The sequence below is a fragment of the Cervus canadensis genome, chromosome 26 (genome assembly GCF_019320065.1).
Source record: "Cervus canadensis isolate Bull #8, Minnesota chromosome 26, ASM1932006v1, whole genome shotgun sequence".
Lineage (NCBI taxonomy): Eukaryota > Metazoa > Chordata > Mammalia > Artiodactyla > Cervidae > Cervus > Cervus canadensis.
Window position 1 is genome coordinate 28,997,300 of NC_057411.1, and position 15,766 is coordinate 29,013,065.

A 15,766-nucleotide genomic window follows, 5' to 3' on the forward strand; every position below is an offset into this window, starting at 1 on the left:
TTATTAAGATAAATACTTTAAATCTTCAGCCATTTCCTCTTACTTGGTTAATAACTTTAACAAGAACTTTGAACAGGGTTACATCCTGCCCTGTTTCAGACATATTCTTGGATAGAACAGAAAGGGTGAATAACAGCTAACCTGCCTTGCTTTGCACATAAACCACAGCCTAGCTCACCCATGTCTATGGAATCGTCCAGACTCCATCGCGTGCTCTAAAAGGCCTTTTGGGGTCTGGGCTCAGTGGCCTCTTCAGCTTTGCTTCTGGTCACACTTCCATTTGCACCATTTGCTCCTGCCATACCAAAAGGCTTGCTACTGTCCTAAATACACACTTCTTCAGCCTGAAATGCTACCCTTCATCCAGTGCCTTAATTTCAGAGTATTTCACATAATTATACTCTGATCAAGTATTGTTGTTTTTAGAAAGTGAGATTTTCCTGACAAGCTCTCCACTATTAACTCCATTTTCATTTATAGAGTTCCCTTCTTTAGGTTTTTTTTCATTTATTTACTTTTCCTATTAGTTCCCTGAGGTCAGAGATTGTCCTATTTTCTGTGTATGTCCAGTGTCTACTACACAGTAGATACTCTTATTTGCTGATTAAGGGGATATAAACAACTTGTACTTCCAAAACATTTGTTTCCATAAGATGTCTAGATTCCATCATCAAATACTTATTAAGCAACAAATTTTAACCGCAGAGCACAGACAATTGCACTGTTGGACTATTTCCACTTTTATTTTCTCCATCATCTTTTCTTAGAATGTAAAACTCAGTAACTTATTCCAGCTCCATGAGTTGTTCGGATATCCATGCTGCTTCAATTCAGAGTTTCCCCTGGCTTTCTCTGTGCTTGGTAATTGAACACCAACCTCATCAGTAATAAGAAATGAACTGTGATTTGATGGGATTACAGTGAACTATGCTTATTTAGTATGTATGTATAAGGCTTCTCAACTTGCTTGGTCTTTTACATGGCAAATGAATTTTATGTTTGTTTTCCCTTAGTGCCAAGTGAAGGATATTTGTGCCTGAATGAAAAGGAAAAATATTTTATTTTATTTTATTTTTTTAAATATAAGTTCACCCAGGAGAAAGGATTCTGAGCAGAGAGAAGAGCAGGGGACCCCAGGAATCTGTCTCCCAACAATTGCATAGGCAGAATCTTTCTGATGTAAATATTTTGTAACTCTGGGGTCTGTAGAAGGCTTAGACTTCCAGGATAAGACTTATAAGGTAAATTGTGATTAATTTTGGTCACTTTCAGCTCTTAGCACAGGAGCATCTGCCTCCCACCCACACCTCCACCCTCCCTCTACATGGCAGGCAGCAGTATATGTGTTCCTTTCACACAGCTTGCAGGAGCCAAGATAAGCAATGAGTACCTTATCCTCCAAATATTGAAGATCTGTGCTCTGATTGCTGAGTGCTGCTTCTGACCACAGAGGTTCAGACAGTCTCTCACCTTCTAAGTAACTACTTTAAATGTAAATGGATTTACATTTGTAAATGTAAACTCTCCAGTCAAAAGACAGAGAGGGGTAGAATGGATAAAAATGCAGACTCAATTATATGCTATCTACAAGAGAAACAATTGAGACCCAAGGACACAAAATAGATTGCAAATGATGGAAAAAGATATTCCATGTAAATAGTAACCAAAAGAGAGCTAGAATGGCTATATTAAGATCAGACAAAACAGACTTAAATCAAAAGTATTTACTAAAGACAGAAATATAGATCAATGGAACAGAATAGAAAGCCCAGAGATAAGTCCACATACCTATGGACACCTTATCTTCAACAAAGGAGGCAAGGATATACAATGGAAAAAAGACAACCTCTTTAACAAGTGGTCCTGGGAAAACTGGTCAATCACTTGTAAAAGAATGAAACTAGAACACTTTCTAACACCATACACAAAAATAAACTCAAAATGGATTAAAGATCTAAATATAAGACCAGAAACTATAAAACTCCTAGAGGAGAACATAGGCAAAACACTCTCTGACATAAATCACAGCAGGATCCCCTATGACCCACCTGCCAGAATATTGGAAATAAAAGCAAAACTAAACAAATGGGACCTAATGAAACTTAAAGGCTTTTGCACAACAAAGGAAACTATAAGCAAGGTGAAAAGACAGCCTTCAGAATGGGAGAAAATAATAACAAATGAAGCAACAGACAAAGGATTAATCTCAAAAATACACAAGCAACTCCTGCAGCTCAATTCCAGAAAAATAAACAACCCAATCAAAAAATGGGCCAAAGAACTAAACAGACATTTCTCCAAAGAAGACATACAGATGGCTAACAAACACATGAAAAGGTGCTCAACATCACTCATTATCAGAGAAATGCAAATCAAAACCACAATGAGATGCCATTACACACCAGTCAGGATGGCTGCTATCCAAAAGTTTACAAGCAATAAATGCTGGAGAGGGTGTGGAGAAAAGGGAACCCTCTTACACTGTTGGTGGGAATGCAAACTAGTACAGCCACTATGGAGAACAGTGCAGAGATTCCTTAAAAAACTGGAAATAGAACTGCCATATGACCCAGCAATCCCACTCCTGGGCATACACACTGAGGAAATCAGATCTGAAAGAGACACGTGCACCCCAATGTTCATCGTAGCACTGTTTATAATAGCCAGGACATGGAAGCAACCTAGAAGCCCATCAGCAGACGAATGGATAAGGAAGCTATGGTATATATACACCATGGAATATTACTCAGCCATTAAAAAGAATTCATTTGAATCAGTTCTAATGAGATGGATGAAACTGGAGCCCATTATACAGAGTGAAGTAAGCCAGAAAGATAAAGACCAATACAGTACACTAACGCATACATATGGAATTTTAAAAGATGGTAACAGATGCAAAACAGAAAAAGAGACACAGATGTACAGAACAGACTTTGGGACTCTGTGGGAGAAGCGAGGGTGGGATGATCTGAGAGAATAGCATTGAAACAAGTATACTATCAAGTGCAAAACAGATCTCCAGCCCAGGTTGGATGCATGAGACAAGTGCTCAGGGCTGGTGCACTGGGAAGACCCAGAGGGATGGGATGGAGAGGGACGTGGGAGGGGGAATCGGGATGGGGAACACATGTAAATCCATGGCTGATTCATGTCAATGTACGGCAAAAACCACTACAATATTGTAAAGTAATTAGCCTCCAACTAATAAAAATAAATGAAAAAAAAAGTATTTACTAGAGACAAAGAAGGACATTATATATTAATAGAAATTTCAATATAGCAAGAAGATACAACAATAATAAATGCATCCTTACCTAATGAAAGAGCAATAAAAATACATGAAGCAAAAATTGACAGATTTGAAAAAGAAACAAACAGTTCTACAATAATAGTTGGAGAGCTTCAATACCCATCTTATAATAATGAAAGACAGAGTAAGTAAGGAAAAGAGAACTTAATGCAATAAATCAACTAGATCTCACAGATTTATACAGAACATTCCATTATATACATTCTTCTTAAGTGCACAGGGACATTTTCCAAGATAGACCATAAGTTAGGCCATAAATTAACTCTCAATAGGTTAAAAAAGATAGATATCATACAAAATATCTTCTCTGATCACAATGGGATGAAATTAGATATCAGTACCATACAGAAGGCTGGAGAATTCATGAAATTATACAAATTAAACAACACAGTTTAAACAATCAATGCATCAAAAAAGAAATCACAAGGGAAATTAGAAAGTACTTAGGAACAAATGAAAACACAACAATCTGAAAACTTATAGGACACAGCAAAAGTGGTGTTGAGGAGCAAATTTATAGCTATAAATATTTGGCATCCATGTATGTTTTTAATTAAATTCTCCCAATACCCCAGTAGATTAGTCATTAGAAAAACATTACAAAATTTAAAAGGTCTCAAATCAACAAACTAACTTTAAACTATGGATCAAACTAAACTCGAAGCTATCAAAGGGAGGCAAATAAAAAGGTAGAGCAGAGATAAACAATACAGAGAATAGAAAAATAACAGGAAATTAATAAAACCAAAAGTCGATTCTTTGAAAAGATTTTAAAAATTGGCAAATCTTTAGCTCAATGGACTAAGAAAAAAGAGATAAGATGAAAATACTGAAGTAAGAAATGAAAATGGGGGCACTACTATCAATTTGAGTGCTTCCCTCGTGGCTCAGATGGTAAAGAATCTGCCTGCAATGCAGGAGATCTGGATTCGATTCGTGACTTGGGAAGATTCCCTGGAGAAGGGAATAGCTGCTCACTCCAGTATTCTTATCTGGAGAATTCCATGGACAAAGGAGCCTGGTGGGCTATACAGTCCATGGTGTCACAGAGTCAGACACGACCGAACGACTAACACACTCACACATACTATCAATTTTACAGAAATAAAAAGGATTGTAAGAATACTACAAATGATTCTATACCAAAAGAGAGAGAGAGAGAGAGAGGATAATCTAGGTAAAATGGACAAATTAATAGAAATACAAAACATAAAAATATTAGAAAATCTGAATAGACCTATAAATAGTAAGGAGATTGCATCAGTAATCAAAAATCTCCTGACAAAGAAATCCCTGGACTGGATGACCTCACTGGTGAATAAATTTAAATGCCACACATTTAAACAACTAACACTAATCCTTCTCAAACTTTTCCAAAAAATTGAAGAGAAGGGAACACATCCTAACTCATCCTATGAGGTTATCATAACCCTGATACTGAAACCAGATAAAGACACCCCAAGAAAAGCACACAAAATTTCTTTTGAATATTGATTCAAAAATACTCAACAAAATACTAACAAACAAAATTCAGCAGCATATAGAAAGAATCATACATCATGACTGAGTGGGATTTATTCCTCAAATGCAGAAATAGATTAACATATGAAAATTGAGCAATATAATAGGCCACATTAATACAATGAAGGGGGAGAAACACATGATCATCTCAATGATACAGAAAAAGCATGTGACAAAATGCAACACACTTTCATGATAAAAGCAGTCAATGAAATAGGAAGAGAAGGAAACCACCTCTGTATTATAAAAGCTATATGTGAAAAACCCACAGAAAACACATACTCAACAGGGAAAGAGTGAAAGCTTTTTCTTTAAGATTAGGAATGAGACAAAGATGCCTGCTTTTGCCACTTCTCTTCAACATAGTACTGGAAGTTCTAGTGAAAGAAATTAGGCAAGAAAAAGAAATAAAATATATCCAAATTAGAAAGGATAAGTTTAAATTACCTGTTTTCAGATGATATTGTCAGGCGAGTATATGCTCCTTGGCTTTTGTCTCGTCACACCAAAGGTTTGGAGTGACGGACATTAAAGCCTCCTTGGCATGTCACAGCTCGCGGGTCTTGGACAGACCATGTTACAGCCCTCAGGTGTCGAACGGACCGTGTTATAGCTCTTAGACAAATCAGTGTTACAGCTCAGCGTGACAGCTCTAGTTTATTTAGAAGATAGCAGGCCAATCCATCTTCCAGGCATGAGGGCACGTCGATCCAAAGACAGGAAGAGAAGAGCGCCCCAGCGCACGGGAGAGCGAGCGAGCGAGAGAGCCCTTTGGATCCTCTTTTTATATGATTTTTTCTTCCCCCTGGGCCTGTACTATGCAAATTGGGCTTAGACAGGAGCGCTGTTCTATCTGAAGTCCTCACTCAGGTCCTTGGACCTTCCTTTGACTTTCCTCTGTTCTATTTTCGCAGGCTTTTCCCTTCCTTGTCTTTTGGAGCTCGCCATTTTGGACTCCTTTTCCCTATTCTAACTACCTAACAATACGGTCTTTTGTATAAAAAAATCCTAAAGATTTCACAAAAAAGTTCTTAAAACTAGTAGACAAACTCATCAAAATAGCAGGATATGAAATCAACATACAAAAATCAATTGTATTTCTATACCTGAACAGTGAAAAATCTGAAAAGGAAATTACAAGAATAATTACATTTATAATAACATCAAAAAGAACAAAATGCCTAGGAATTAACATAATCAAGGAGGTGAAAGACTTGTACAATGAAAACTATGAAACTTTGCTTAAAAAAAAACAAAAAACCATAAATAAGTGAAAACATCCCATGTTCATGGATTCAGTTCAGTTCAGTTCAGTTCAGTCGCTCAGTCGTGTCTCTTTGCGACTCCATGCATGCCAGGCCTCCCTGTCCATCACCAACTCCCAGAGTCCACCCAAACCCATGTCCATCGAGTCAGTGATGCCATCCAACCATCTCATCCTCTGTCATCCCCTTCTTCTCCTGCCCTCAATCTTTCCCAGCATCAGGGTCTTTTCAAATGAGTCAGCTCTTCCCATCAGGTGGCCAAAGTATTGGAGTTTCAGCTTCAACATCATTCCTTCCAATGAACATTCAAGACTGATCTCCTTTAGGATAGACTGGTTGGATCTCCTTGCAGTCCAAGGGACTCTCAAGAGTCTTCTCCAACACCACAGTTCAAAAGCATCAATTCTTCAGTGCTCAGCTTTCTTCACAGTCCAATTCTCACATCCATACATGACTACTGGAAAAACCATAGCCTTGACTAGATGGACCTTTGTTGGCAAAGGAATGTCTCTGCTTTTTAAAATGCTGTCTAGGTTGGTCATAACTTTCCTTCCAAGGAGTAAGTGTCTTTTAATTTCATGGCTGCAATCACCATCTGCAGTGATTTTGGAGCCCAGAAAAATAAAGTCAGCCACTGTTTCCACTGTTTCCCCATCTATTTGCCATGAAGTGATGGGACCGGATGCCATGATCTTAGTTTTCTGAATGTTGAGCTTTAAGCCAACTTTTCCACTCTCCTCTTTCACTTTCATCAAGAGGCTCTTTAGTTGTTCTTCACTTTCTGCCATAAGGGTGGTGTCATCTGTATATCTGAGGTTATTGATATTTCTCCCGGCAAACTTGATTCCACCTTGTGCTTCTTCCAGCCCAGCGTTTCTCATGATGTACTCTGCATATAAGTTTAAATAAGTAGAGTGACAATATACAGCCTTGACATACTCCTTTTCCTATTTGGAACCAATCTGTTGTTCCATGTCCAGTTGTAACTATTGCTTCCTGACCTGCATACAGATTTCTCAAGAGGCAGGTCAGGGGGTCTGGTATTCCCATCTTTGTAAGAATTTTCCACAGCTTTTTGTGATCCATACAGTCAAAGGCTTTGGCATAGTCAATAAAGCAGAAGTAGATGTTTTTCTGGAACTCTCTTGCGTTTTTGATGATCCGGGGCAAAGCCTAATAGATTTCTGCCAAGATAATGCACTGGTCATAGCAAACACCCTCTTCCAACAACACAAGAGAAGACTCTACACGTGGACATCACCAGATGGTCAACACCGAAATCAGATTGATTATATTTTTTGCAGCCAAAGATGGAGAAGCTCTATACCGTCAGCAAAAACAAGACCAGGAACTGACTGTGGCTCAGATCACGAACTCCATATTGCCAAGTCAGACTGAAATTGAAGGAAGTGGAGAAAACCACTAGACCATTCAGGTATGACCTAAATCAAATCCCTTATACAGTAGAAGTGAGAAATAGATTTAAGGGACTAGATCTGATAGAGTGCCTGATGAACTATGGATGGAGGTTTGTGACAATGTACAGGAGACAGGAATCAAGACCATCCCCAAGAAAAAGAAATGCAAAAAAGCAAAATGGCTGCCTGAGGAGGCCTTACAAATAGCTGAGAAAAGAAGGGGAGTGAAAAGCAAAGGAGAAAAGGAAAGATATACTCATTTGAATGTTCATGGATTAGAAGTCTTAATATTATCAAAATTTCAATCATGCCCAAAGTACATGAGTACTACAGATTCAATGCAATCCCTCTCAAAATCCCAACAATGCTGTCAGCAGAGACAGAAAAATCAATTCTAAAAATACTTATAGAATCGTGAGGGACCCTAAATAGCCAAAGCAATCCTGAAAAGAATAAAACTGGAGGGCTCACACTCCTTGGTCTCAAAGCTTATCACCCAGCTACAGTAATGAAAACACTATGGCACTGGTATACAAGACATATAGACCAATGGAACAGAATAGAAATCCCAGAAATAATAATGGCATATATGGCCAAATTATTTTCAACAAGGGTATTCAATGGAGAAAAGACTTTTCAACAAATACTGCTGGGAATACTAGATACCACATACCAAAAAAAAAAAAAAAAACCCCACGAAGTTGGACCTTTACTCAACAACAAAGACAGATGGATCAAATACCTCAATATTTTTTTAAATTATTTATTTGTTTTCCTTTACAACATTGTATTGGTTTTGCCATACATTGACTTGAATCCACCATGGGTGTACATGTCTTCCCCATCCTAAACCCCCCTCCCAACTCCCTCCCCATCACATCCCTCTGGGTCATCCCAGTGTACGAGCCCTGAGCATCCTGTATCATGCATCAAACCTGGACTGGCAATTTGTTTCACATGTGATAATTTACATGTTTCAATGTCATTCTCCCATATCATCCTGCCCTCGCCCTCTCCCACAGAGTCCAAAAGACTGTTCAATACATCTGTGTCTCTCTTGCTGTCTCGCACACAGGGTTATCATTACTATCTTTCTAAATTCCATATATATGCATTAGTATACTGTATTGGCAAACACCTCAATTTAAGACCTAATGCTATACAACTTTTAGAAGAAACCATAGAGTAAAAGTTTCATGACTGAACTTGATAATGATTTCTTGGGTATGACACCAAAGACACAGGTAACAAAAGAAAAACTAGACAAATTGGCCTTTATCAGAATGAAAAGCTTTGTGGATCAGAGGACACTATCAACAGGATAAAAAAGCGATCTACAGGATGGCAGAAAATATTTGTTAATCACATATCTGATAAAGGATTCATATAAATAACTCCTAAAACTCAACAAAAGAACAAACCACTCAATCTAAAATAGGTAAAGGACTTGACTAGACATTTTTCCAAAGAAGATATACAAATGGCAATATGCTTGTGAGAAGATGTTCAACATGACTAATAACTAAGAAAATGCAAATCAAATGTATAACATCACCTTTTTTAAATTAAAAAATACAAATTTAAAAGCTCTATGACATTATTTTTTAAGAAGCAGAACCATCTGCTACAAATACTTCTTCATTGATATTACACATTACTTAGACAACTGTATAATTAAACTGATGTGAGGAATATTAATTGAATCATTTTATAGTTACATTTTCTTATCGATACTGTACAAATGTGGCACTGGCTTCTTCATTGTTTTTCTTTTCTGTTTTCTTTTAAATGAATCCCCACATCTAAGAATTATAATATATTCACCCATTAAGATGACTAGAACTTCCCTTGTGGCTCAGCTGTTAAAGAATCCACCTCTGATGCAGAAGACCTGGGTTCAATCCCTGGGTTGGGGAGATCCCCTGGAGAAGGGAAAGGCTACCCAACTCCAGTATTCTGGCCTGGAGAATTCCATGGACTACAGTCCATGGGGTCACAAAGAGTTGGACATGACTGAGAGACTTTCACTTTCAAGATGACTACTATCAAAAAAACAGAAAATAACAAGTCTTGGTGAGGATTTGTGGAAATTGCAACACTTGTGCACTATTGATGGGAAAATAAAATGGTATAGCTGCTGTGGTAAATAATATGAGAAAAAAATTTAAATGGAATTATATGATTTAGCAATTTCACTTCTGGGCATACACTGAAATGAACTGAGAAGCAATGTCTCAAGGAGATATTTTTACACCCATATTCATAGCAGCATTATTCACTGTGACATGAAAGCAACCCAAGTGTCCATTGAGAAATGAATGGATAAGTAAAATGTGGTATACACGTTGAATGGAATATTATTCAGCTTCAAAAAAGAAGTATATACAACATGAATAAGCCTTGAGGACTTAATGCTAAGTAAAATAAGCAAGTCACACACAAAAAGCACCCCAATGTTCATCGCAGCACTGTTTATAATAGCCAGGACATGGAAGCAACCTAGATGCCCATCAGCAGATGAATGGATAAGGAAGCTGTGGTACATATACACCATGGAATATTACTCAGCCGTTAAAAAGAATTCATTTGAATCAGTTCTAATGAGATGGATGAAACTGGAGCCCATTATACAGAGTGAAGTAAGCCAGAAAGATAAAGAACATTACAGCATACTAACACATATATATGGAATTTAGAAAGATGGTAATGATAACCCTATATGCAAAACAGAAAAAGAGACACAGAAGTACAGAACAGACTTTTGGACTCTGTGGGAGAAGGTGAGGGTGGGATGTTTCGAAAGAACAGCATGTATACTATCTATGGTGAAACAGATCACCAGCCCTGGTGGGATGCATGAGACAAGTGCTCGGGCCTAGTGCACTGGGAAGACCCAGAGGAATCAGGTGGAGAGGGAGGTGGGAGGGGGGATCGGGATGGGGAATACATGTAACTCTACGGCTGATTCATATCAATGTATGACAAAACCCACTGAAATGTTGTGAAGTAATTAGCCTCCAACTAATAAAAAAGAAAAAGAAAAAGAAAAAAAAAAGCAAATATAGTATGATTCCACCTACATCCACTCATATGAGGTAATTAGAACAGTCAAGACAGAAAGTACAACGCTGGTTTCCATGGCCTGGGCGGAGGATAGTATGGGGAATTACCATTTAAAAGCATAGGTGTAGTTTCAGTATTACAAGATCAAAAGGGTTACAGGATGGATGGTGGTGATGGTGGCATAACAACGTGAATGTGTTTAATACCACTGAACCATATACTTTAAAATGGTTAAGATGATAAATTTTATGTTATGTGTCATTTACCACATTAAAAAAAGAGAAAGAAAACCTTCCCAATATATAACTACTTGATACGAATCAACAAAATTAACTTTTTAGAAAGCTCAATTTTTATCAGCTTTAAAACTCAATGAATATGGAGAACAGTATGGAAGTTCCTTAGAAAACTAATAACAGAGTTACCCTATGATCTAGCAGTCCTACTCCTGGGAATAGGAGAAATATCTGGAGAAAACCATAATCCAATAAGTACACACACCTCAGAGTTCATTGCAGGACAATTTACAATAGCCAAGACATGGATAAATATCCATCAACAGATGCATGGATAAAGAGGATGTGGTACATGTATACATGTATGCAACTCATCCATAAAAAGAATGAAATAATGCCACTTGCAGCAACATGCATGGACCTAGAGATGATTATACTAACGGAAGTAAGTCAGAGAAATGCAAATACCATTTGATATCTCTTACATGTGGAATCTAAAAAAGATGATACAAATGAACTTACTGACAAAAGAGGAAGACTCACAAATACAGAAAACAAACACATGGTCACCAAAGGGGAAAGGGCAGGGGGAGGGGAAAGGGGCGACGTGGAATTTAGGATTAACAAATACATACTACTATACAAAAATAGACAGACAACAAGGACCTATTGTATCACACAGGGGACTATATTCAATATTTTGCAATTACTTATAATAGAAAATAATCTGAAAAAATATGTGTATAACTGAATCACTTTGCCGTATACCTGACATTGTAAATCAACTACACTTCAATATAAAAAAAATTAAAAGACTTCAATGAGTAGAAGTTCCAGCATGAGACAAGATTGTTCTCTGCTCTTGTTAAAGGACAGTTTTTCAGTATTCTGTTTCTCATAATCTAACCCCAAAATGCAAATTTTTAATATTTTCAATTCTGTATTTTTCTCTTTGTAATATCAGAACTAAGTTTTCCTTTTAAAAGCAATGATTGCTCTCCAAATTCACTGAATTACAATCCATTTTCCATCTCTTAAAAATGAAAGTAATGAGCAGGCCCATTTTTCACTGAAGTGATTGTGATGAATTATTCATACAGCTAGAATGAACAGTAGGGTAGCATTTGTTAAAAAGGGTTTATGTCCTAGAATTAATGCTGCTATTTGAGTCATAGGTTTGAAAAAGAAAAGCTATCACCAAAAAAACCAACACCAAAAACATATTAACCTAATGAAAATTGCAGATTCATCCTTGTAGATATACTTAGCATTTTGAGTTGCATTCATAGTTATTTCAATAGAAAATTATTTGGATACCTATCATCTTAAGAAAGAGAAGACAAATAGGGAAAATGTTTTTACTTTTTGCACATGCTTCCCAAGATTGATAATACAAGTTCCTGTAAATATTCATTTCCCAAAAGCCTACACACACACACACACACACACACACACATAATGTCTTCTTCTCATATCTATAGAAATCTTTAATTTATTGATTAATTAAGCTTGAATTTAAGGAACCATCAATGAAGTGTTTTTGAACATCTTGACTTGCTAGTTTACTTGGGAGGTGCATTATTTTAAGTTCTCCCCTGGATGTCACTTAGCTATTTACTAGTAAATGAGTATTGCTTCCTTGAGTTTCTCAGGTCTGACTCTTGCAGTTCACCAGGAAGACACATTGCATAAAAGAGTGGTTTCTTGGGTTCAGGTATGAGGAGCTGAATGGAGACCAACCACTGGGAAGTGGTCTAGACCAGGATGCTTTGGTAGGAGGAGGAGTCAAGTTCTGTTCTGAACTCCCACCTTTGTGGCCAAAGTTGTTCTTATAAGATTTCAACCAATCAATGGCTCCTTTAGTTTTTGTTTTGTGTTCTTTTATCAACCTGTACATCTGTCATTATTCTAAACTGAAAATCAATACTGTGAACTTAGGCATGGTAAGGAACATCACTAGTTACTGAAATATCACTAATTCATTGAGATATGGCAAATTTTAACTATAAAGTTTGTCCTCTCTTGACATTATGACTGGCTGTTTTATTCTAAATTTTGACATATAATATTAATAACTGGTTCCAGGCATATTTTCCATTTTTCAGGCTGTCTTAGAGGGACAGGCCATGCCCAGCAGAGAACAGGAAATATACAGCAGAGGAGACTTTGTTATGGGGAAACATACCTGCAGAGTAACTTGATAGAGCGTCAGACTTCGATATTGTGTTGTCTCCTGATCCACTGAGTTCTTTCCAAAATGATCTGAATTTATGTGATCATCAATCTGTGGGAGGTAGGAGAGAAGATATTATGGTTACTCCTTGCTTCTAAGCAAGTCCAGTTGGTATGATCATGGAAACACAGAAATTACCTTTAACACTTGGAGCTTTTAACAACTCTGGCAAATACTGGACTCCAGCACGAGGTCCCTAAAATCCTAGGGAATAGTAAAGCTGTTGTGATGGACACACAGCTATTTGGTGAAAGATCTGCTTTCTCAGCTGCCCAAATGCTATTGGCAGACAGTAGGGTACCCAGCCATTCTGGTTTGCCTGGGATTTTTCAGTGCTGAAATCAGGATAGTCCTAGGAAATCTGGTCACCTTATGAGACAGTCTTTAGCTGTCAGGACCTTCAGCAGTTCAGGTGCAGAGACCCATCTAGCATAAGGATGTCCCTTCTCTGCATGGCTCACATCCCATGACTGATCCATGAGGGAATACACAGACCTGGTCATCTGGCCCCCACTTAAGACATCTCTGAAGAACAGTTTAGCTCTGGAGGTTCCCTGTGGGACCATCTGAGCCTGTATCACAGCTAGACCTCTCCCTCCTCTCCACCTTGCTTCCTCCCCTCCCTTACACACTTTTGAATCGCAAGAGTGCTTCTTAATAAACATCTTGAATGTTAGACTCCACCTCAGAGTTTGCTTCCCAGGGAACCCAAACTATATTGTGGTCCATCATCTAGGTTTCAAACAGAAGAGTGTATAAATTTATTAGCATTTATAGTGAAGGACAAGGAAGCTTGGTGTGCTGCAGTCCATGGGGTCACAAAGAGTCAGACATGACTTACGACCGAACAACAGTTTTTTCGTAAGTAACCTCAAATATTGTTTTTGCCTGGAATGATGGGAATACCTTGATAACAGTGATTCTCTTGAGTTGACCAGGAGCAATGATGAGTAATTAGGTATTTTCTCATTTATTTTCCATTTAAATGTTTAAATGTGGTTTTATACATATATTTTAAAATCTGTTCTCCAAAGGTATGGTGAATATCTAATATAAGAAGTCCTTGAATTACCGGGTACTTTGGGTAAGACAAGGTGACATAATGTGGCTGGCTCGAACTAATTTCACTTTGTGATTTTTGTGGGGGGTGAGAATGGCTGAATAGTTTTCAGAAGCCATCTGTTAGAGCCTCTTGCTTTTTTTTAAGGCCATATTTTCCATTTTTAATGGTTAAAAATATTTAATGATACACTAGAAAATACTTGCTTAAATTCAAATGTGGTTTTAAAAGAGGATCAGAGGAATAAAATAATCATGAGATAGAAAAATAAAACCAAAATACCTGATATGATTCCAACCACATCAATAATAATACTTACAATGTAATGAACAGCAGAGACTGGATGAAAAACAACAATATCCAGCTGTATGTTGTTTACAGGAAATATACTTTAGATTCAAAGGTATAAAATGATTGAAAGTAAAAGGGTAGAGAAAGACATAGTCACACATCAACCACAAGACAGCTGGTGTGACTGCAGAAATGTCTTGCAAAATAGACTTTAAGACAACAAAATATTGCTATGGCAAAAGAAGGACATTTTAAGATCATAAACAGGTCAATTCATCATGAAGATAAAATAATTATATTACAACAGAACCCTAAATAAAACACATGAAACAAAATCTGACAGAATTAGAGGGAGAAATAGAAAATTCAACAATAGTATCTGGAAACTTCAATATCTTACTTTATATAATGGATAAAGCAACTACTTAGAATGTCAGCAAGGGTATAGAAGACTAAAACAGTAATCTAAACCCACAAGACCTAACAAATACAGAACATTACACCTAAAACATCACAAAACATATTCTTCTCAAGAATTCATGGAACATTCTCCAGAATAGATCACATATTAGACATTAAACAAACCGTTATGCACAGTAAAGGACTGAAATATTACAAAAGAATGGTCTCTTGCTTTGACCCTTCTGACTGCTAAGGTTATCTCAGGTTTATAAAATAGGTAACTCTGGTACATAGGTAGAGTAAACGCTATCTATAACCTCTAACTTTAACCTTTCAGCTGCTGCTACTGCTGTTTATCCCCTCCCCTTGGCAGTAATTCCTAGTTCAAATTCCCGAGAGAGACCATGACTGTAACATGGCCTGGATAGAAGATGAGCTGTATCAATATCTAGCTCTTGGATTGATGGCCCTTTCACTGGGTGTCCATCTTTGTCTACTCAGCTGGCCACGTGATACCAAGCATGATCACCTAAAGCTGCCCAGTCACCATGGGCTATAAGTAGGGCAGGTACTGACATTTTCAGTAGATGAATCCAATACATGGCTTGAATTTCTTCTCTAATCCTAATTAAGTTCCAACCTGGAACATGGCCTGAATTTTAAAAGCACATGTCCATTAGGCTACATACCCTGGCCAAACTGAAAATTTAAAGACACCTTCAAATGAGAAATGTAGCATGTTTTGAAATAAATATACCAAGCTTTAGTCCAGTGAAGAGTGATGCTGGTACCATCACTCCTCCCCCCCAGTTTAGTACTGAAATAACATAGAAAGGAGTAGTAGAAAAGACTTTCATTGGTGTTTGGAGCCCTAGAAACTTAGAAAATCTTATTGAACTCATGAGACTCACAACACAAAGTAGGCAAGAAGGCTTGTGCTTCCCCGATCACAAAAGGACCACCTTGC